This window comes from Myotis brandtii, unplaced genomic scaffold (genome assembly GCF_000412655.1).
Source record: "Myotis brandtii unplaced genomic scaffold, ASM41265v1 scaffold17, whole genome shotgun sequence".
In the NCBI taxonomy this organism is placed as follows: domain Eukaryota; kingdom Metazoa; phylum Chordata; class Mammalia; order Chiroptera; family Vespertilionidae; genus Myotis; species Myotis brandtii.
Window position 1 is genome coordinate 6,250,795 of NW_005356259.1, and position 22,269 is coordinate 6,273,063.

The 22,269-nt window shown below is 44.6% G+C and overlaps 1 protein-coding gene across 5 annotated transcripts in view; it reads left to right on the forward strand.

Annotated features, from left to right (window-relative positions):
- The window catches only part of PDE1C (phosphodiesterase 1C, calmodulin-dependent 70kDa), a 342,910-nt gene that overhangs the window by 100,486 nt on the left and 220,155 nt on the right, over nt 1–22,269 (forward strand). The window lies entirely within an intron of this gene.

Sequence of the window (22,269 nt, forward strand, 5' to 3'; positions counted from 1 at the left end):
GCAGACAACCCTTGGAGTCCATGAAATGTATTTGAAAAATGTGCTCTTTTGCGTCCAGGTGATGTGTGTAATCGCTCAGTAAAAGCCATTTCATTGTGTGAAGGTTCTTAGTGGAGGTTGAATTATAGATGAGTTCTGAAAAGGAGTGATGAATAGGGGTTGGATTTCTTTATAGAATGTGGTGGACGCAGTGGCGGAACGAGAATTGCAAGGCAAATGCCTTTATTATTCATAGTATGGCTTTGGTTACTACGTTGTGAGGGTTTAAACAAAATAAAACCCATTGAAGTAGAGAGAAGTACAGTCCATAAACCTGTGATTCCCTGCGGTTCCCTGTGGTGGAAGGGGGGGGGTCGGGGGGATGTTGTTCTGGGTCTGTGTGTTCTTGTCTTGGAGCGTGTGGTGGAGTCAACCCCTTCACGTACAGTCTTCTTGTAGCTACTCTTTCCTTCCAAGACCAGGTTCATCATAAACAGCTACAGAGTTACTCTCATGAAAAGAGCATCTTGTCTGCTTGCCCAACTCCATTACCATCATCACCATAACCCCTTCTCTTCACATTCCCTCAGTGCTCTCTAATACAGAACATGTACTGATGACCATGGACTTCATTTGATAAATCCACAGGTGTTGGTAATTCATTTATTAGACTCCATAATACAGTCATGAGCTATTCTGGAACCATTCTTTCTTTCAAGGAAGGTTGCTGATTTCAAAGGCAATGCCAGAGGGTGAATATTCTCCAATGCAGCTGTCCCTAACCATTCTAACTGTTTTGATTACTCTGTAGTATTCCCATTGCCTGGAGGGCTGTTAGGTTGTCGGGCTCACCTCCAGGTCTGGGTGGGGTCCTAGGTTGGACCTTTCAAACAAGCTTTGGGTGCTGCTTCTGCTGCTGCACTTGGAGATCCCTGGGGTATTTAATATCTAAACTATTTTGCTGTGTTCATTTGAGCAGGCCACATATTTAATTTGACCTCAGTTTTTTTCACCCGTGAAATAGGGGTAAAGATGCCCACGTGTCAGGGTTGTTTAAAATAGATAACAGTGCATGTGAGACAAGCTGAGTATTTGACACCTAGGATGTGCTCGGTAAGGACTAATTTTGTATTCCTGCTCAGCACCCACTCAAGCCTCTATCCACAGAGGAAACAGGATCAGACATGGGGTTTGTGCTCCAGGGCAGGCACTGTGGGCTTGGAAGCTCACCAAGCCTCTGGCGTGAAAAGACTGCTTTCAAAATCAGAAACTTCTGAAAGGAAGACAGTGGGAACCATAACTGAATAAAAAGGCTCCGGTGTCTGGAAGTGGACACTCCTGGGAACCGCACCACAGGTGCCCGTTTTCTTGGTTCCTCATGACCTGTCCCTTTGAACCTGCTGTTTGGCTCAGGTTTTTCTTAAAAGAGAAGAAAGTAAAGTGAACCTGGAGCTTAGGGAACACAGACAAGCCCAGCCAATCTGATCCGTGACAGGGAGCTCAGTACTGGCCACTAGAGGACCCAAGAGGACAGGGGAGAGCTGGCTGCTGGGAGCCTGACTCTCCCCAGCCTCCAGCCCAGCCCAGATGGCACTTATGCCAGGGAAGCCAGTGTTTATTGGGCATCTGCTATGTCCAGGAGCTGTCCATTCATTTGCTTATTTCATCCGCCCAAACCCCACAGGCAAGGTGAGTAATGTTATCCCACGTGTACAGGTCAGGAAACCGAGTCTCAGAGAGATCAAGCCACTTACTCGAAGTCACCCAGCAGGTGGTGGAGCTGGAAATTTGAACCCAGTCCACCGGCTCCAAAGCTACGCCCTCTCTAACCTGTTCACCTTGGCTTTTATGCTTCTGGGTTTGTTGCTGGTGAAATAAGATAGTGTGATTGGGGCTACTAATCTGGATGTGGAGCGTATATATGAGACTGACCCTGTTCTGTTGTACTAAATCCCTTTTCTAGTCTAAACTTAGGTTTTGAATGCACCTGCCCCTCTTGGATAGGAACCCCTTCAGTGCTTCTCAAACCTCATGTCTCACAAAGTCCTTGGGGAGGATCCTGTTAAACACAGACGCAGATTCATTGGGTCTGGCTCACAGCCTGGGAATCTGCATTTCTCACAGCTCCCATGGGATGCGATGGCCCGAGGACCCCCTCTGAGTAGAGAGGCATGGGCTTTGGAATACCACGGCTGTGAGTTTGCCAACACTCTTCCAAACTACGTCATCTGAGTCATGGTTCTGAGTCTCAGTTTCCCCATTTTACAAATGGAGACAGTGAAATAGCAACACAGGCCTTGGGGACGGTGACTAGGATTAAGTGGGCTAATGGCGGGACAGCCCCCAATTCCTTCTCTCCCAGTTTTCAGAACCGTGTTTGGGAGAGGATTGATCCTCCACGCCCTGATCCCCCCTCTTCTGTGCCTGGGTTGTGCAGAGGACCCGGCTGCGAGTGGGAGCAAGGCTGGCCACTGGCCTGATCTCCTGGACGGTGGTGGGAATTCTGAAGCCGCCCAGGGCATCGGCCATCTCGGTGACTTCCCTTGAATTGTGTGACTCCCAACCTTGGTAATTTTGCGTTTGGGAGAAGAGCACGCTCACTCCCTGGGGAATGATTGGGGGCCCGACGGGCCTCTCTTCCCACGTCGAATGGACTTATTTGGGCTTTGGCAAAAGCGCTCCTGGTTCTATACATAGCTTACTGAGAATATATTGCAGAGAGCAGAGCTGCGCTGAGCCAACACCCTCGGCTACGGATGAGATTAAGGCCTTGTCAGGTCCCGTTTAATGGATTGTGTTTTCCATGCAGAATTAAATCACTGAACTCATCCTCATTTTGGCGTTTGGCAGTCATGTTTCCACCAGGGGCTGCTGCCAAGAAGCCGGTTTCTGACTGGATTACTTTCAGGAAATGTGCAATCTGGCTGGTGAGACGGTGTGGCGTGGGGTGGTGTCCCCTGCAGCTTTGGACCCCACCCCGGGGTGAGTCATAGGTTAAAATTCCCTGTTAGCTCATGGGAAGTCTGGTCACACATCTTTCTCTGTCACTGTGGCTTGGTCACCCACTGGGAACTTCAGGGACACCTGCTTCCCTGACTCAGTGCTGCCTCCTGGAGTTGACATTTCCCCCTGTAGTCTCTGCTAATCCACATCAGTAGAGTCTTCCTCAAGTTTGCTAATGGAACAATGAAAGAATGAATTCTGAGGCTAAGGGAACAATGAAAGAATGAATTCTGGGGCCAAGGGGAAAATGAAAGAATGAATTCTGGGGCCAAGGGAACAATGAAAGAATGAATTCTGGGGCTAAGGGGACACTGAAAGAATGAATTCTGGGGCTAAGGGAACAATGAAAGAATGAATTTTTAAAGCTCAGGGGAGTTTCTTCTGCAAGTTGGCTTCCCACAAGGGAATTATTTGGGCTTCTTGTTGTAAGTAAATTTTTATGGACCGATTTCCACTGTTAGGAGTTAACAAAGCCATTCCTCTTGCCTTCTTCCTGGTCCTTCATTTTGGAAAAGAAGGGGTTTATTTTGGTGGCGGCCATGTGGATGCATCGTCGGTCCAGGCAGCGTATTTGACCCATGGCCCCAGCTTCTGGGCGAGGAGATTGTCCCTGTGATGGCCGATGCTGTGTTTCCCAAGGGCACCCCCGCCAATGACTGAGAGAGTCAGGGATGCTAAGGCTGGCTGCTTCTGGGGGCTGGGGGTCCCCTTTGATGGTGACATTGGCTCAGGGACTCCCTGATGGCCTTGCTGAAATTTCCTTAGAACTGCACCGTGGACTAAGACACTTACTTCTATCCAACTTTCCGTCCTTCTCTTCTTCGCTGGGGGGTCAGACCTGTATCCCAGCTCTCCCCACCTTGCCAGCTCCTTCCCGTTTTCTCTTACACGTGTTCCCCTCTGGTAAGTTTCTTGCACGTACGATTCAGTCTGGGCATCTGCTCCTCAGAGGACCCTGGCTAACAGTTTCCCACCGTGCGGTGATCTTGGCTGGCCCACCCAGCCAGCTCCGTGCTGTGGGCATAGCTTTCAGGCTCCTGGCCTAGATAGCCTGGCCCAGTCCTCCCTTTCAGTTTATATTTTATGTTTGATGCTGTATCTCCCCTCGGGCTCTAGTGGTGGGGTTTGCATGGGACAGGCCACAGTTTTCTTTAGCATCTTGTACTTTTATTTTAGAGACTTAGCTGAAGCATTGGGATTAACTAAAGAAACTGCACCATAAAAGGGGATGATTTTAAATCATACCCCCACACTGCTGTTTCTATTGTCCAAGGGAAATAGTCTTAGACGTTGAACTCTGTCCAGACGGTTCACTCATGGACACACCCTCTAGTTCCCAGCCAGCAGACCTGTCTCCAGGGCTCACTTCCCCTAGGGAGGGCATCCCTCTTCAAGCCAAACACATCTCACCCGGCTGTGAGGGAATCCAGGATTCCATACACAGGAACGGGGCTCACCTTCGGGGCCCCCCACCCCTCAGAAGAACTCCCAGCAGCGCATGTGACAAAGGTGAAGTGATCCACCCACAGGGAGGAGCGGGAGCTTTGCACTGTCAGGGGGAGGAAGGCTGGGAACCTTCATCCGAATCTCTCCACCAGTCAGTGTGGGCCCACCCCAGGCTTCCTGATGAGCACAGGAAGTCTGCCCCAGGCCACGGGGAGGCCTGGAGGGTGTAGCGAATCCCTGAGGTTTTCTCTAAATGAAGGAAGACATCCCCTACCCCACCCCTCCACATGCTTGGATCCCGCTGAGATCTGCTGTGAGTGTTACATGGTTCTGGATACGGTGGTCCAGCCTTCAGCCCTTGGCGACGTGGTCTCCTTGTCAGCCTCACTGGCCAACTCCCCAATCCCAATCTCAAGTAGTTTCTGAGGTTCGGTCCCAGGGGCTTGTGGGAGCATCCGAGGCCCATCCAAACTGCACAGAACCTGAGAGCTAACTTGAGAAAGCCAAACCCAGACTCCTTCTGCCTAACTCTCCTGGCCACTGAGTTTACTGGGATGTAGACCCTCCGGTTTGTGGGTGGGGAGGTGTCCCTCGAGAGAGAGAGAGGACACACCCCTGCCCCTCTTCTGCCCCAGTTCCCTTCTCCCTAGAATTCCCCAAGTGAGAAAAGCTGGCCCTCTGGCTTGCCTCCTCTCCTGCATTACAGCCTCCTGCCCCGCCCCCCGAGCCCGGCCTTGGGCTAAGGCCTGGTGGTGGAGAGACAGATATGGCTCCTAAGCTGGGAAATAGTTCAAATGCCCCCTGGGCTATCCCTTATAAACTTTTGGTGATGAATGACTTTATTGCTTTTTTTTTTTGCCGTCAAATGAAGGTACCCTACGTAAAAATACAACAAACCCTCGAATTAAAACTGTGCCCTGTGATGATGCACATCTGTATCGCCCTTGATTGGTGATTGGGGGCCCCCAGCCTCTGCAAGGGGGGCCCTGGTCCGCTAGTAACCTCATGGGAATGTGACCCTATGTTTTACTCCGTAGAAATTTTTGTTCCCACTTAGGGCAGGGGTTCTGCCCTTGCTAACAGGAAAGGAGCGGTTTCCTTCTTATTAGAATCTTTTATGGATCAGATCTCCCTCCCACTCAAGTGCACAGGCTGCCGTCACATCCTGTGCCTGGCTGGAGCCACGCAGAGAGAACTGGACTGGCTCATGCCCCATCCCTGGACCGCACACCGACCCCTGAGCGTGTTGAATGGCACGTGGCGTAGCTGTGAGACTGACCACCTGGGCCATGGAGTGTGGGCTGGTCGGAGGCAGGAGGACTCGGCCTGTGTGGAAGGAACTGCTGGATTTGCCTCCGAGGCCGTGGAAGGGAGGCAGTGCAGGAAAAGTGAACTCAGGACCAAATGTGGGGGGGCCTTGCTTACCATGGAGGAGGCTTTGTTCGCACTCCCCAGGCCCAGATCTCTGGAGCCCTTGGAAACCTTTGGGGAAGCCAGAAGAAGACTGCATATTGTCTTATTAAGTTACAGAATTAGGGCTTATATTTCCACTAGAGGCCTGGTGCATGAAATTTGTGCACTCGGGCGGGGGGGGGGGGCCTCAGCCTGGCCTGTGCCCTCTCACAGTCCAGGAGCCCTTGGGGAATGTTCAACTGACCCCAAAGTGGGCCTAAGCCGTCAGTCGGACATCCTTAGTGCTGCCACGGAGGCGGGAGAGGCTCCTGCCACCGCCACTGCGCTCGCCAGCCATGAGCCCGGCTTCTGGCTGAGCAGTGCTCCCCCTGTGGGAGTGCACTGACCACCAGGGGGCAGCTCCTGCATTGAGCATCTGCCTCCTGGTGGTCAGTGCGCTTCATAGCAACCAGTACTGCTGTTCGGTCGATTTGCATATTAGCCTTTTATTATATAGGATGTCTCGGTCCCAACACATAGAGCATCAAAATAAAGGTTCCTGGGCTGCGGCAGAGAGGGAGGAATGTGGCGGAAAAACAGCCTGGGTCTAAACGCCTACGGGGCCTGGAGAGTGCAAGGACAATTTGGGGAAAAACTTGTGAAAAATACATTTTTCCACATGGATTGGAGCAGAGTAGCTAAGGTATTGACTAGACAGCCCCATGACTGTTGTCTAGTGGTCCCCATTCATTGATTACTGTTCAGTGCAGCCGAAAGTGAGTTTGTGGGATGATGACGTCTGGACCCTGGAGGTCAGTTATGCTGGGAAGGGTTGCTATTTGAACAAGAGCTGCAGACATGCCTGTCCTCCTTTGGAAGAGTGCGGGGAGGCGGGCACACTGCAGTCTGCCCAACAACATGACTCATGCGCTCTGCAGAGCCAGACAGGGAGGTGTCAATCAAATGGCAGACTTGGATTAGGGGTTCAAACCTCTGATCTGTTCATCATTTTCAGTCTTTGAAAATGATCCAGGCTCAGAATTAGAAAAGGGTGTATGAAGGGGTGCTGCACTATATTAATTAAATTATGTTTCTCCAATGCTCCGTTGCTTCTTCTGTGCTTGATTATGTCTAGAAAGAAGGGAGGGAGGGAGGGAGGGAGGGAGGAAGGGAGGGAGGGAGAGAGAGAGAGAGGGATCCACTTAAGAGAAAGTAGACCAAACAAATTCTAAAATTATTTCCCTTTCTAACACATTGAACAATTCCAGTGGCATCACCAGCAGCCTCAAGTGAATTCCCTCTATGCTGTAAATTCATCTTCTCCTGGTTGAAAACCTTGCATTTTACGACACTTAGGGGTCTCTGTTCTTTTCAGATTTATTTTCTACCTTTGATTTCAGTGGTTCTTAATCCAGGCTGCACAGCATTAACCAGCATCCCTGGGGTGGGGGGCGGCCCAGGCAGCTGCGTGCTTTGAAGGCTCCTGTGGTTGTGCTGAGTCCCCAGTCCTGGGAGCCAGTGCTCCCCGGCACCGCAGGCTCCCTCCGGCCTCCCCTCCTTCCCTCCATCCCCCCACATCCAATTTCCCTGGGTGTTTGCTGCTGCCTCTGGGGCCATTTTTCTAATGGCTGTTACGGCCTTTCCTGACCACGTTACCAGCTCAGGCCTTGCTTCCTTAGTATTTGTCGGCACCAGTGTCTAGAATTTGCAGCGATCACAGAATGAGCTCCCCACCCTGGGAGATGCCATATGTCCATGCCATTTAGGATAACCGAAGGGTCACCACATGTCCCTTATGCTGTCTTTCTTCAAAAGCCAATTCAACAGAACGTAAGGCAGTTGCATGTTTTCTCTGGGGAAGGCGAAACGTGGACGTTTCAGGAGCCTGCGAGGCGCTGGCTGTTTATACTCGCTCTTCCAATGGCTGGTGTGCTTTCCGCACCTTCTGGGTGAACTGTGTTTGAGGCATTGCCTCAGTTTCTTAGTCACCAGTCCTCTTTTCTTCATTCTTTTCAAAATGAAACTTTGTCATAAAAATAATATGCTTCCCTTGTAGAACATTTGATAAATTATAAAATGTAAAAAATCCTGAATATTAATGGTACTATCATTTGGCATCCTTCCTGAAGTCTTTGTATCTATGGCTTATTCTTACAGTTGTAATTATGGCATGGATACGATTTATATCCTATTTTTTTCTGAACATTTTATCTTAAGCATTTTTTATAAAGCATTTTTTATATTGCCACATAAGGGGTGTGTGTGTGTGTGTGTGTGTGTGTGTGTGTGTGTGTATGTTGGACATTTAAGTTGTTCCCAGCTTTTCTCTCTTTAAAGGAACGCTATGATAAAAATCTTCAGGCACCTGGATATTGCCCTATTTTTAAAAAAATATGTTTTATTGATTCAGAGAGAGGAAGGGAGAGGGAGGTAAACATCAATAATGAGAGAATCGTTGATTGGCTGCCTCCTGCACGTCTCCTACTGGGCATGTCTCCTGACCTGGAATCCATCTGTGACCTTCTGGTTCATGGGTCAATGCTCAACCACTGAGCCACACCAGCTGGTCGATATTGCCATATTTTAAGCTGCATCCACGGGTCGAGAACTCGAAGTGGAAACACTGGTTCAAAGGGCATCTTCACTCTTTATAAACCACATTGAAGAAGAGCCCTGAGCAGCCCCTTCCATGGGCTTCTCAGTACAATGTCATTTGACTGAGCCTTGAAGGCAAGATAGGTAGTTCCTTTCATGGTTAGGAGGGGAGAGCAAGTTCCAGTGAGAGGAAGTAGCTTTCGCAAAAGCATAGTGGTCAGAGAAAGTTTAGGGCCTGCTATTAGGAAGTACAGTGGTTTGAAAGAATAATAATAAAAAAGCCACCAGCTTTACTTCTGTCTTATGGGAAGTCTCAGGGATTCAAAGTCCTCTCATGCCCCTACTCTGCCCAGGTATCCTGCAGTACCCCCCCAGTCCTCCAGAGGGCGATAGAAAACACAGTGGGGATTTTGGTTGTCACAATGCCTGGAGGTGGGGGCTGGGGGAGGACTTTAACATCCTAAAATACAAAGGACCGTCCAACACAAGGAGAAATTGTTCTGCCCAAATGCCAGTAGCAACCCCATTGAGAACCTCCTGCTCGAACCGACCAAATTGCTGTGGAAGCTTTTTCTACTCCCCCCAAACTCCCCGCATCTTCTCCTTCCTCTCTTTCTAAATTTTCTTCCTGGAAAATGTGAGTGGCTGGAAATCTAAAAGCTAATGCTAATCCTGTTCTCAGATTGGAAACAGTTTGTATTTATTATTTTTTTGCTGCAAACAGTGAGCACCAAAACAGAGGGATCACCGGTCTGGGCGTCAGACATCGGGAGTTTCAGCCCTGTCTCTGCCACCAGATATTGCTAGGATCTGGGGCGAGTTGATCAGTTCGCTAGTTTGTAAAATGGGATCAATAATACCCATTTCAGAATTATTGTGAAAATAAAATAAATAGAGATAGATAAATGTATACAGTGGTAAAGTACTATACTAGTACAACATGAGACATTATTTTGAACAGTTACTAGTAATAATAATTTTATAATAATTAACCATTACAATTATAGGTATTATTAACAACACCCACATAAGCATTAATAATCACATAAAAATCACCCAAAATGGTTATAGTAAATTATTACTGCATTATACTTTAAGGTACATATAACAAGCAGTTTTGAAGAAACACTCCTTTGGACTTGAGAGTAAGGATGTTGCTGAGGCCGGAATCCCCGTGTCGGGCTGCTGTCGTTGACTTTTCCAGCATGTATGTTGCAGCTGGTCTGCAAGTGGGAGGGGGGAAGGGAGGAGGGGTGAAAGGGACGGTTTGGAAGGTGTCAGCTCAGCTGAAGCATAGCCCTGCTGTTGTTCTCCCATCAGGAAGCAGTTACACCCCGGGCAGTATCTCCGTTATTAGTTTCTCCTTTTCCATTCTCCCCAGCTTGGCTCCAGTGAGTTTGGCTCCAGTCCTTGGCACCTCTCACCTTTCCACCATAATAGCTTTCCCACCGGCCTCTCTGCCTTTAGAACTTCCTCGTCCAATCCATTCTGCCTTTACAAACCCTTGGTGTCTCCCCAGTGCCTACAACATCTGTGCTGAGCCGAGGCAATGGGAGACATTGTTGAATCCAAGTAATTAGTTACTGCTGGTAATTGGAGAGCAGAAGCCTGTGAATAATTTATTCTCTTTTTGTTTTACTCTTTAGAAACCAATTAGAGCAAGGTTCACTGTATCATTGCTGTCTAGTGTGGGAGAAGAAGGGTGGAGTTAGAGCCAATGCGTGGAAAAATCCCCAATAATGCCCCAATGTGCCTGCAGACGGTCTCACTCATCATTTATGTTGTGGGAGAAAATAGTTGAGAGCCAGTAGCCTGAAGAATAAAAGCCACGTTGTTCCTTTGAATATCACAAAAGGGATCTGTGATCTGGGCCTTATTTTGTCTTGATCCTTCCCTCCCACCACCTCGCCTCTCCTGCCATCTCCACGGCCTGTGCTGTTCCCCAGCCACACCAGCTGTGGTGACATTTGATGGCTTGGGTGAGGCTAACCCCACCTCTGACCTCTCACCCTGGGCCGGGTACCCATGCCTGGCCGGTGGAGGTACAAGATTCTTCCAACCATTGGGATTGGTTGGAGGAGATGGGCAGGTGCCTCTAGCTGGACCAATAAGAACCAACCTGTGGTTTTGCAGGAATTATTGGAAAGTGGTGCCAAGCTGGTAGGATGTATGTCTGGGCCTACCTGCCAGGGGCCATGTTGCCATCATGGGGAAAGTCCTAGGTGAGTATGAACCGAGGAAGAGAGGAACACTGAAGGACAGGTGGATACGAAGTCATGGTGGCATAATGGGAGTCCCTGGAACACTTGAAGTTAGACAAAGCTTGGTTTTATGAGCCGGTATATTGTCTGCCTGCCTGCCTTTCTTGTTTAAGTCAGTTTCAGTTCAGCTTCTGTCACCTCAGACCAAGTGTTCTGACCAATATAGTGGACTCCTTACCATTGTAAACCTTGGCAAGCTCTTTGCCATGATGTGTTTTTGCTCATGGCCTGGATTTGCCCCCCCTATCTCTCAACCCAACAATGGTCTATGTGTCTGTCCAGGCCCTGGTTAGACATCCCCGCTGCCTCTCCAGCCAACCTGGGCAGAATGTTCCTGTCGTCCAAGGTCACACAGATCACTGCATGAGGTCTGTTAGCAACATGTGTGTTGGAATTTCTCCAGTGGTCTGTACTGATTCCTCAGTCTTTCTTTAGTTTGAGATCCTTAGCTACACATACTTCCTTACCTAAATTTATATCCCACACAGTTTGCACAGCTGCTGTGAAGAGACAATAAATATTTGTTGACCTGCACTAAGCAGAAAAAGAGAAGTAGTGAAAGGGAGAAATAAAGAGAAAAAGTACACTTTGTCCTTCAAAATGTGGGTAAAGGAAGATGGGAACAACTTGTTGGATAACACGTTAAACCTATTTAATCTCTTTCTCTGGGAACTGTTTGTACTTGACAGCTGCAGATATATGGTAGCCCCTGGATGGGGAAAATTTAGCACAGCGCCTGGGAATGGCAGGAAGAAAGGCTGAAGCACTGTTAAGTCACATAAAGTCACCGACAGTGACATTGTGTCCTGCACAGCTGATGGGATGCCAGTCCCAGTAGTGTCTCTCAGGGCTCTTCCCTGCTCACCATTCGCTGGCTCAGGCTGCCCCTACTGGACTACTGCACCCATCCTCTCACAGGGCTCCCTGCCTGCCTTCTCTCACACACATTTCATTCTGTAAGTTGGGTCAGAATGATGCTGGAGATCTGTTTAAGGTACCGCTGTAAAGCAGGCGCTTAGGACTTGCTAGGGTCTGGCCTGGACTTCTTTCACAGCCTCATTTCCCAGTGTTCCCATGCTTCCCTGTAGTGTTTCAGCTGAAGTGAACCACATGCCAGCAAGGGCTGTGGACCATGCTCCGTTGTTTTCTGTTTTGGTAGTTCTCTTAGGTACATCTCTCCACCTGGAATATTCACTTCCCAGCTCTGCCAGATCAAAAGCTTCATCCCTTTGAGGCGACAGACGAATGCCACCTCTTTTGCATTCCGCACTCTGAACTGACCTAGAATGTTTTGGTCATTAGTCATTTGTGTATCCATTCTGTATTAGGATAGGCTAGCTGCTATAACAAACAAGCCTCAAATCCCAATGGCTCACTGCAACAAACGCTATTCCTCACTTGGCCACCATCCAATGCAGCTGGGGCATCTTTTCTGTCTGGAAGCTTCAGGCAGAGACTCTGGAATCTGGGCTTCTGCCCTGGTGTAGCTGTACTATGCTAGAGGCCTTAGCTTCCAACTGCCTGTCTTATGAGCAGGAGAGAAAGAGAGAGGATGGGGGATGGTGTGAGATGTTGTAGAGGCTGAACTGGGACATGCTGCATGTTATTTCCATCTACACACCACTGGCCAGAACTGAGTCTTATGGTACCAGTCTAAGAGCAAGGATGACTGGGAAATGCAGTTTTCTTGTGGGCCCTGGAAGAGGGAATGGGATTGGTGAGCCTCTGGCTGGTCACTTTCACCTCCGTGCTGGAGAAGTGTCTCCTCATTTCTACACTCTTTGGCATCTCTGAACAAAGTACCCCAATGTGTCAGGCAGTGAAATGGGCAGCACTGTTCACACTATCTTTTGCTACTTTAATTTTATTTCCTTGCTCCTGAGCAGGGACAAAACCTTGGGGGCCTTCACCTTTATACCTTCTTCTCCCCACTTCTCCACCCCACCCCACCCCACCCCATCTCCTCCTCCTCCACATCATTCTTCTTCTTCTTCTCTCTACATCTTTCCTTCTTATCATCTCAGTTTTTCTTATTCCCTTTGCCTTCTCTTAACCTACTTATCATCCTCACCCCAAACCCAGTTATAAAAGCCTAAGGATGTGTGTGTTTTGGGGAAGTTGAGAAGAAGGGCAGTTATTCCACTTCTTTCTATTCATTTTTTTGGGGGTGGGGGGAAGAGTTACATAAATTTTTATTTGGGAATAATTTTTAGATTTACAGAAAAGTTGCAAAGATGATACAGATCATCTCCATACACCCTTTACCCAGTTTCCCCTAATATTAACATCTTAACATTTCTGTGGCACTTTTGTCAAAATGAAGAAACTTGGTACATTTGACCTTGGTACATTGCTATTAACTGAACTCCAAACTTTATTTGGATTTTGCCATTTTTTCCACCCATGTCCATGTCCTGTTCCAGATCCCATTCAGGACACCACACGGCACGTGGACTTTATGTCTCCTTGTCTCCAGTGGTCTGTAATGGTTCCTCAGTCTTTCTTTAGTTTGAATGACCTTGACAGTTTTGAGGAATACTGGTCAGATATGTAGACTGTCTCTCCATCTGGGTTAATTTGATGTTTTTCTTATGCTTAGTCAGGGGGTCTGGGTTTTGGGGAAGGAAGACCACAGAGATGCAGTTCTTTCCTCATCACATTCTTTCAGGGAGTACATGCTATCCCCCCACTCATTATGATAAACTTGGTCACTTGTTGAAGGTAGTGTTTACCAGATCTCTCCACTGTATTGTTACTATTTCCTCCTTGCTATACTCTTATTCATTGGATACCAGATGCTAAGTCCTGCCCACACTCAAGGGGGATGGGATTAAGCTCCACTTCCTGGAAGGGAGAGCATCTACTTAACGTTATTTAAAGCAGCCTATTCTTTAAGCTTCCCTACTTAAATGCTTTCAAAGTCTCTAAACAGATTGGAGCCTCAATGACAGACATAAATCACGGCCTCCGAAGCGATCTCCCTGACAACTAAATGAAAAGCCTTGAACATTTTTATTCCACTGGTAGGCGAAAGAGTCCATCCCGAGGAATCAAAACAAACGAGCAAATGAACCCATTAGCATATCATCATTGTGTGAAGTAGCACGCCGTGGAGATAGCTAATAACCACAGAGCGCTGCATGAGTCACTCGCTGCGTCCATTATTCATGAATGTACATCCCCGTTCAGGGGTAGAGTAGCAAAGCTCCTGGGCTTTTCACAATTACCCCCCGCGTTTGGGGCAGGCCAACGTGCTGAGGTGCTCTGTTGGGAGGTAAGGAAAAAGGGCAGGAGGGTGCATTTTGCTGCTGTCACGGCCACACTCCCTACCGAGCCAGCTAAGAGCATCAGGTGCGCCAGAGAGGAACCTGCAGAAAGTCTGATGGGAGGTGGAGTCTCTGGCCTCAGAGCCTGCTTTCTCAGCTGTCAGGAGGAGTGTGAAGGGAGTGCTTTGAAATAAAAGTTGAAATGAATCACGGCTCTAATTGTGTTCCAATTTTAAGCTAATTGGGTGAGGTCACCTGGGCAGATCACTTTATTCTCCCGGGAGGATCTACAGATGATGTGAAAAGTAAGGCAGCTGAGTTCAAGGGCCAGGCCACTTTAAGACGTGCCTGCTAATCCACATGCTCGTGGGGACATTCAGTTCCGAGAGGCAGGAGCTGGAAGGGAGGTATGTGGGCTGTGGTATCAGGCACACCTGAGTTTCAATCTTGACAGCCATGTATTAGTCAGGTGACCTCGGCAACTTCATCTCTCTTGAGTCTCAGATTTCCCAGCTGCAACATGGAGTTGATGAAACTTTCTTCAGAGGGTTGTTACAAGGATTAAATAAGATAATGTCTATTCTGGACAAAAATCTTACACCTATGGATGAGGACAGTGGTAGGGGGTAAGGGCATGGGGTGGGGTGGGAACCTGGTGGAGGGGAGATATGGTGGAAAAAAGAGGAACATCTGTAATAATCTGAACAATAAAAGATTTATTAATTTAAAAAAAAAAAGATAATGTCTATTAAGTGCCTACCTGGTACTTAATAGGTGACTGGCATCAGAATGCTTTAGGTGCAAGTAACAGAAAATTCAACCCAAAGTGGCCCAAAACATCAAAAGAATATTTAAATTATTTCACATAAATAGAAAAGCAGTAGTAGGATTATGCTGGGATTGGTTGGTTCAGAGGCTCAATATTGTCATCAAAAGCATAGGTTCTTTCCATATTTCTGTTCAGTCATCCTCAGCAGGATGGGCTAGTCCTCAGAGTAGCTCTCTTCACAGTCATAACATGGCTGCTGAAGTTCCAGGCATCGAGTTGATAGGTGACATCCAGAGGCAAATGAAGTCTTCAGAATGAGGAGACCATGTTCAAAAGCAGCCTCGCTCTACCCTTTCTTCTCCAGTTGACTACACTTCAAGTCTTATTGATTAGAATTACATCACAGATAGTTTAGGCCAGCCGTGGGCAAACTACGGCCCGCGGGCTGGATCCGGCCCGTTTGAAATGAATAAAACTAAAAAAAAAAAAAGACCGTACCCTTTTATGTAATGATGTTTACTTTGAATTTATATTAGTTCACACAAACACTCCATCCATGCTTTTGTTCCGGCCCTCCGGTCCAGTTTAAGAACCCATTGTGGCCCTCGAGTCAAAAAGTTTGCCCACTCCTGGTTTAGGCCAATCAGGGTCCACTCCTGAGGCAAAGGCTGATCCAGCCTCCCTGATGCAATGGCCACACTTTTACCTAAAAAAAAAAAAAAAAGGTCTGGGTTCTGTTAAAAAGGAGGAACATCTCAATATGTCAGAACTTTTGCAGACGCAGCATATAAGGTTACTGAGATAATTAATGAGGCTAATCTTTGGCCTGATTGATTAAAATGTAGATATCTCTTCCTTTCCTTTAAACTGATCATTTGGTTGATTCCTTAATATTGTAAAATCTCAGAGTTTGAAGGAATCTCTCTAAAGCAAGTCTAAAGAATGATTATTTTCTCTTCTTGAATTAGCTACCAGTACACCCAAGTCTCTCCCTGAAGCATGAATGAATGATTTCTGGCAAATCAATCCTGGGGTTATAGTTTGAGGGGATTATTTACACCCAAATTAACTGAAGTTAAAATAAAATTACAAATTTAGTTTCTCAGTTGCACTAGGCATATTTTGAGTGTTTGATGGCCACATGTGGCTAGGAGGTACCGTGTTGGACAACACAAATCATACAGCACTTCCATCATTGCAGAAGGTTCTGCTGGACACCACTGCTATCGATCATCCCCCCAGACCTTCCCAGTTTTAAAATTCTGAAGAAGCAAGAGACTCAGGAAAACAAATTTCTATGTATGTATTTAATGATTTGATTGGTTGAAAAATAACAAAAATGATTTATGGGTCAACATTTAGAAATTCTTTCCGTAAGTTATTTGTCAGTTGAGCCATATAAACTAGAATTGATGAATCTCAATGTGTCTATATTTGCAACATGAGTTTTAATTAATTGATATTTCACTTGTTTTGTGCCTACTCAGTTATGCCTAGAAACCTCAACTCTTGGTCATTCCAGGAGTGCTAATTTCTGACATTATTTTTTCTCTTCTCTTGGTCTGCCCAGTCTCTGCATTTCCCAGTTGTTAACACCTTCATCAACCAGAAGCTGGGGAAAGGAGAGCTTATTAATTCAAACAGTGAAAAATGACAGCTTGTCAGTGTCTCAGGTGAAGGTTTTGTGAAAGAACATTGGTTCAGATAAGGAGTTTGGACCATCCATTGATTGAATTAATAATCGTACCTTAGATTGCAATATCCCTTTCACATGTGTTATTCCATTTAATCTTCACAGCAAACCTGTTAGTTATCATATTATTCTCATTTTCAGACAAGAAAAGAGACTAGATTACTACTATGTGATGTGGTACATTAGTGAGGGGTTATGCTTTTGAAGGAAATAAAAATTTGGTTCTCTCACTGAACATACACAAGATATGTTTAAAAAAATTATAAAACTAGAACTTGAACCCAGAACTCCTGAATCAAAATTCAGTGCTATTCATATTACGCCTGGCTACCATTCTTTGTTCTCTACTATATCTTTCTTTCTTTCTTTCTTTCTTTCTGTTTGCCAGAGATATTTAACAAATGGCCACACTAAACCCTCACAGGGAGTTGTGAAATACAAAATAAATGGACTCAATTTAGAAGCAATCATGGAAGAGCTTGGGGCTCTTGACATAAAAGGTGTGCTCAATTATAATTACGTAAAGGTACATAAATGATAATAGAATTTCCTTCTTCAATCAGAGATGTAAACACATGGATTGATGCCAGCCTCTTATTTACTACTAGTAGCCCTGCGCACGAATCCGTGCACCAGTAGGTTGCTCCCGCCCTGCTGCCCCGCCCTCCTGTAGCTCCCCCCCTCCATAGCTTGCTGCCCTGCCCCCTCCTGTAGCTCTCTGCAGCCCGCTTGTACCTCGGCTTGTACCTCGCTGGCCCACCCTCCAGCTGATCCATGATCTGGTTGTGATGTGCTTGGTTGTTATGCCTCAGGGCATAATGGCTAATTAGCATCTTCCTCTCTTATTATATAGGACAGTGGTTCTCAACCTTCCTAATGCTGCGACCCTTTAATACAGTTCCTCATGTTGTGGTGACCCCCAATTTCATTGTTACAAATTGAACATAATTAAAGCATAGTGATTAATCACAAAAACAATATGTAATTATATATGTGTTTTCCGATGGTCTTAGGTGACCCCTGTGAAAGGGTTATTCGACCCCCAAAGGGGTCACGACCCACAGGTTGAGAACCGCTAATATAGGATAAGGAACCATGTCCCTGCCTGTGCTGGGATGATGTCAAAGAAAGTGGAGGGCAGGCATGGGAGATGGTGAGTCAAATGTACGGACACGATCCTTTTCCCTCATGATTCTCAGTTAACATTGCATCCAAAAAGGAAGCACTCTTTCAACTGATGTAGACAAACCTTGGATCAGATAACAAATATGGAAGTGGAAAGTGATTTTTCGGCCCTTTTTATTATTTAATCTGATGATGAACGGCCTTGGTCACCTCCCCTTCTGCTTCTCCGGGACAGAGGAGTTCACCCTCTGCAATGAGTCCATCCCTTACCTGGTTGATTATTCAATTTTAGGGTCGTTATTTAATCGTGATTGCTCATCAGCTCTTTCCCAAGCAGTCTCCACACTGCTTTTTAATAATGATGACACCCATACAAAGCCGATGACAGGGATTAATTGGATTGCGTTGTCCAGAAAATGGAGCATGGGCTCGAAGGGGGCTGCAACCGCACAGCCCTTGGAGAGCCAGGTGAAGCTGACATTCTTCCTGACAGGGAGAGAGGATGGAGAGCGGATGGAGAGCGCTGGGCTGGAGGTGGACCTGGCTCTATTTTTAGATTGCTGTGGTTGCTTGCTGTGCAGCTTTGCTGGCAGCACGAAAGCTGGTTTCTGAAAGCTAACTTTCCTTCACAATACATATTGTGTTTAGTATTTTGTAGGGTCTTTATTGAATCAGACTATTACTTTATTAAAACACTATGATATTCTCATGCCCCATCCTGGATTGCTATATGTAGGAATGAAATGAATGAATGAATGAATGAATGAGAGCATGACTGTGAGTAAGGGTGAACTCATGAGGAAAATACAGTACTTTATAAATGCTAGTTAAAAAGAATCTCCTGGGTATAGTTACTTCCTTCTTTTATATTGTGGATTGCTAAAAATCACCCCCAGACGACTTCCAGTTAAATAAGTGAACTCGGCATGTCTTTTTACACGAAGACAACTTTTTGGAAAAGGAGGCAGACATTTCTAGATTCTGTTAGGCCCAGATACTTCCTCTGTTTATGATGCAGTATTGATTCATCCTGGGAGCAAAGAACTGAACAAAAGCTACCTCAACACCAATCAATATTTTAGCAACTTCGGCATTGCTGTTATTACTAGATGCTTGCTTTGGCCCCTCTCTCTTTGTAACTCAATGTGCATTTTTTATCAGAAAGAGTCTGAGCCATTTTGAACCAATTCATTCTTTCAATAGATATTTATTGGGCATTTACTATGTCCTAGGCATATCTAGGCACCAAGGAAGAAATATGGATGAATGAATTAGGGTAAAGTTAGTAGGGTTGACCACAGCGGGCTCTCTGCGTTTCCTTTAAAATGTCCCCTCAGAGGCTTCATTTCTCACCGTCACTGCCCCTAAAGGTTTTTCAAAGTGTTCTTTCCAACCACCTAACAGGAATTGCTCGGAGAGGAATTCTGAATGCAGATTTCTCCATTGGATTGCATTGTCCTTGAGGTTTTAGTGTTCCTTCTAGATTGGCATGTTGGGAAGCAACCGTCAAGACCTCTTCTGTGAAGACTTTATGTCTCTGATTGATGTCACTGAACATCCACTGAATGGCTTTACCTCGGAGCCAGGCACAGTGAGTTTGGCAATTTTAAAAGTAGTTCTGTCATCACAGCACAGAATAGAAGTCCTTGTCTCTCCTTTTAGCTCAGAACCACAATTTTAGAATGCTCTAACTTTGTCAAGTACCATCTAAAAGAACCTTAGGCCTAATTATATTAGAACAGTGTGTGCTCTATTTTAATCCTGAACTGATAACAGAGTCATTGGGAAGATTATTTCTGTCTTAACTCAGGAGAAGGGAAAAAACTATAAGCTCATTAAAACAATCTAGGATCTCTGAATGAAAGCAATAAAGCAGTTACTCTATTACAAGACTATTTTTGTATTATTTCAAGTTAATGTGGAGTGACTCAAAGAAAGTAACAAAAAGTTTTGAAGGTGAGAAAAACTAGTTAACTGCAAGGCAATTGAAAAAGGAGTGAGGGCATTGGAACTGTTTTTTTCTTTGGATAAATCACTCCATAAAGAGAAACTTGAACGCTATTATCTATTATATTTTAACAAATTAAAACATGTGTTTACCTATTGCAGAAGGATTATGTTAGATGTTCATTAATATCCCGAGTTTGGTAAGCAAATAAGTACATGTAAATATCTATATATATAAAAGCCCAAGCAACTGGCTGACCGGCTGACTGGCTGGTAGCTATGATGTGCACTGACCACCAGGGGGCAGATGCTCAATGCAGGAGCTGTCCAGTGACAGCAACTTTGCAGAGTGCCCTCTTGCACTTTGGGACCCATAGGGGGATGTCGGACTGCCAGTTTCGGCCCGATCCCTGCAGGCCAGGCCGAGAGACCCCACCTGGCAAAGGAACCCCGCTCACTCCGCAGATGCCCTTCAAGCCCAGGCACAGCTCCAGAGTGTGTCCAGCTCATCTCAAGGAACCCCGCTCACTCCGCAGATGCCCTTCGAGCCCAGGCACAGCTCCAGAGTGTGTCCAGCTCATCTCGCCCAGTCCCACCCCGCCGGCCACCTTCTAATTAATTTCCTTTCAATGTGCATGAATCTGTGCACTGGGCCTCTAGTATTAGTATAAGCCTAAGCAAAAAGAAGAAACATTTAAAAATGTAATTTCAATACCCAGATATAACCATTGCAATCTTTTATATCTTTTTACTATTTATGTATGTGTTCCTGAAAATAATTTTATAATTTTCAAATAAAAGATTAAATTATTAATTAGAATTTAAATTAAATTATAATTTTAAATTTATAATTGAACTTAAATTATAATGCAAATTATAATTTGCTCTTTGCATGAACACTATATCTGGAACATTTTTCTGTGTAAGTAAGTGTGCATCTTCAGCAATAGTGTTAACCTTTTTTTTACTCCAGCTTAATTGAGGGATTAAATACTGTCTTGATAGTGGTATCCTACATCAGTTCTTTTTTTTAAGGGGCAAGGAGATGGTGAAGAGGAGGGAGGGAAGATGGTCAGTTTATGTCAGGAAAAAATCTGCAACATCACTTTTAATGATTGTATGAATTATAATGTTTTTAAAAAATTCTCATTTGGTCATTTAGGTTCTAATTTTGAACCGTAATGTGTAATATTGTGATAAACATTTTTATAGCAGGTCCCTCCCCCATCTGATTATTTCCTTACAATAAATTTCTAGACATAGAATGACTCTATCACTCTGCACTAGCAGTACATTGATTTTAGGCTGTTGCCAAATTGTTCCCAGAAGTGTCATGCCAGTAGATACTATTGCTAGTAGTTTATGAGATTGTCTGTGGTCTACCATTTAGGCTGAGATCATTAAAAAAATCGATGCCAATTTGATGGTCGAGAATCATTATCATTGTTTTATTTACATTTTAAAACTTAATGAAGTTGAACATTTTTATAATCTTATAAACCATTTGAATTTCTTTTTTATATGTGTCTCTTGATAACATATATTTTATTGAATTGGAAGAATTATGACATTACTCTATTTGCATGCCATTACATGTTGCAATTTCTCCCTCATATGTTGCTTACTTTTAATTTTATGTTGTGTGTCAATATATAGGAATTCTTCCAAAGTAAAATTTCTCAAAACTTTATTTTCATGCTCAGGAAAATAAATTTTCTAAACAAATTTTCTATTTTCATGTCATGTAAACAGTTTTTTTGAGCTACAATTTAGCATTCTTGTGGCTCCATCTTTTTCATTTATATCTTTACTACATTGTTGTTTATTTTGGTGTCTTGCATAAGATAGGCACTAAGTTAATTTTTTGCCAAATTGCTATATAGTTAATGCAATACTAATTCTTAAAATTCTAACTCCATTAATATTAAATGTTTCATTTTCATATGCTAACTTTTGAAGTTTACTTAAGTTCTTTCTTGACTTCCAATTCTAGTCCATTTTTTTGCTTTCTTTTTTTTTTTTTTAATATATTTTATTGATAATTTGCTTTCTTTTCCTGTATTAACTTCACATTGTTTTACTTACTGTAGCTTTATAAAATATCTATTAGTATCTGGTTGGATAAATCTCCTTTCATTAATGTTCTTTCTCCCCACCCCAGAAACATCTTAATCAATGTACATTTAATCTTCCATGATAACATTAAGATGTTAAGAAACATCTTAATCAATGTACATTTAATCTTCCATGAACAATTTAAATATCTTTGACATACATCCCCCAAATCTCATTGAAATGGCATTAAATGTATAGATTATTTTGGGGATCATTTACATTTTTTACAATATTGATTCAGTTCAAGAATTGGTATGCCCTCTACTTATTAGAAGGCTGTACCAATTTTTTTGATATGGTTCTTGTTATGTTTATTTCTAGGTACTTTATATTCATTATTAATATTAGAAGACCCCCACCTTCCACATTATATTGTCTTGATTATTGTTGGTACATAGGACAGTTATTATTTTTTATAATGCATTTTGTTACTTTTCTTTATGAGTTTTCCTAGTAGACAGTCATATCATTTGCAGATCAGCCAAGAAAAGTTTTCTTTTATTATTTCTTTAATTACTACTTTTGTTTCATTGGTTCTGCTCTTTCATTAAGAGGGTCTATTATGTTAAAGCACTCTCTCTGTTTTTCTTTGAATTCTGAGGAGCTCTTAAATTGGTCTTCCACATCAATCCCTGTATTATCCAGAGATAAAGAACCAACAGGACATATGTATAGAGA